Raw genomic sequence first — 2,423 nt, 5'->3', positions numbered from 1 at the left:
AAGAAAGCCCCCCCCCCCCCAGGAGCTTTCTGAGAGATGAGATAAATATTTATGAAAAGTCAATATAAGAACTAGAAACAAATAAATTGCTCTGTAAGCAAGAAAGCAGTGTCTGAATTGTGTGGTCACTACTAGACACAGGGGCCTTAGTTTGTCCGTGCCCTTCAAAGTCTCGTCTCTTGAGGCAAAAAGGTTGGTGGCACTGAACATCAGTAGTCTGAAAAAGGATGACAAAACTGAAACTGTTGTGTTTTGTTTCTCTTGTAAATGTACAGACCTTCCACGCCCAACTGTGAAGTGACACGAATCGTGTTCTTCCTCAGCTTACCTTAAACCAGGCCCTCATTCCCCGAGATGGGAGTAACTACCTGGATTGCAAAGCGATGCCCTTCTGCCTCCTGAGAGGACAGGAATAAGCCGCACGCTTCCTCCCTTCCGTTATTTCCACCGGCAGAGGAGAAGCTGGAGGGGGAGGTCAAGCAACTTTTAGGGTCACCGGTCAGACATGCAGGTACCCAAATCATGCACATATCTGTGAGACACCAATGGCCATAAACTTTACCTAGAACACCATTTATTAAGGGGTTTAGAGAATTTGGCCATCCCTGCTCTTCCCAGACAGATCTTAGAAATAGGCTGATTTCAACTTCATGTCATCCCTACTGTGGGCTTGTGTGATTTCATGGAGTTTTTATGAAATTAATGCAGGCGCTCAAGGGTAGACAACACAGTGTAAAGAGCAAAGTGCTCATTCAGGAGTACGTTATCGGGGTGGCTGGCTTGTTGGAAGAGCATGCGACTCAAGCCCCACCCTAGGTGTAGAGATTCCTAAAAGTGCATAGTCATTAGTATTACTACGCCCTCTCCCATTAAGTTTTGGACCATAAAAAAAAAAACATTTCCACTGCCTGACAACCTGGCTGAAAGTGGTCCCTGCACACAACTGTGGCCGGTAGTGATGAGAGACAGGCACAGGAAAGTTCAGGAACTAAAGAATAAACAGAAGAGCTTTTTAGCATTTGGGGGGGTGGGGGGTAGTAGCCTCCTTGGGGCACTTTAGTAAACAGATGGGCATGGGAAAAACCCACGGTGTGGCTTTACACTTCACAGTGATGGCTCTTGGATCATTGAGAAAATATGGGGCCACTTCCTTTACTTCTACAAGATAGGGCCAGTGAGGCTGGTTTTCCACAAGCGGACTTAGTCTACTTAACTCTTCTCAAAACTATCAGGTGCAGGTACACTTTAGATAGATGAATTAGAATTCAGTTTGGGGGAGAATATAGTGGGGTAGGGGGCAATCCACTCATGGCTGTGGGTGTCAGATGAATGAGATAAACATCTGGCACTGTTGAAAAAAATTTGAGTTTAACATTCTTCTTTGTTAGAGGTAAAATACAACAAAATGAGCCATTCACTTAAAAAATTTTTTAACGTTTATTTATGTTTGAAGGAGATACAGAGCACGAGCAGGGGAGGGGCAGGAAAAGAGGGAGACAACAGAATCCTAAATGGGCTCCATGCTCTGAGCCGTCAGCACAGAGCCTGATGCAGGGCTCAAACCCACAAACCATGAGATCATGACCTAAGTTGAAGTGGGATACTTACCTGAGACACCCAGAGGCCCCCAAAATACTTGAGAGAGCACATGTACGATTGTGGGGGAGAGAATCTTAAAGAGGTTCCACACTCAGTGCCCTGCAGAGCCCTGCATTGGGTTCCATCCCACAACCCTGGGATCATGACCTAAGTGGAAATCAAGAGCTGGAGGCTCAACCAACTGAACCACCCAGGCACCCCTAAGAGATTTTATTTTTTAAAAAAGATGATTTAGAGAGAGAGCATGTGTTCATGAGCAAGGAAGGGGCAGAGAATCCCAAGCAGGGGATTCCCAAACAGCCCCAATACAAGGCTCGAATTCATGAACCAGGTGATCATGAGTAAGCCAAAACCAATAGTCAGATGCTTAACTGGATGAGCCACCCAGGCGCCCCTAAAATATTTCAAAGTAATCTCTACACCCAACGTAGGGATGGAACTTAACAATCATGAGATCAAGAGTTGTGTGCTCCACTGAGCGAGCCAGGTGTTCCTCTATTAACCATTTTAAAGTGGACAATGTACTCTCAAAAAAAAAAAAAAAAAAGTGGTGCCTGGGTGGTTCAGTCATTAAGGTGGACAATGCAGTGGCATGTGGTAAACTCACAATGTTGGGGCAGCCATCACCTATAACTGGTTCCAAGATGTTTTCCTCACCTTTAAAGGAAACTATATCCCCATTCTCAGTAACACCATTCCTCCGCCCAACCCCTGAGAACCTCTAATCTGCTGTCTCTGGATTTATATAGTCAGGCTATTTCATGTAGAGGGAACCATTCAATACACCTTTTCAGTATGACTTCTTTCACGAAGCATGTTTTTGA

Source organism: Crocuta crocuta, unplaced genomic scaffold (assembly GCF_008692635.1).
Source record: "Crocuta crocuta isolate KB4526 unplaced genomic scaffold, BGI_CrCroc_1.0 scaffold755, whole genome shotgun sequence".
Taxonomy (NCBI): Eukaryota; Metazoa; Chordata; class Mammalia; order Carnivora; family Hyaenidae; genus Crocuta; species Crocuta crocuta.
This window is presented reverse-complemented; position numbering follows the sequence as displayed.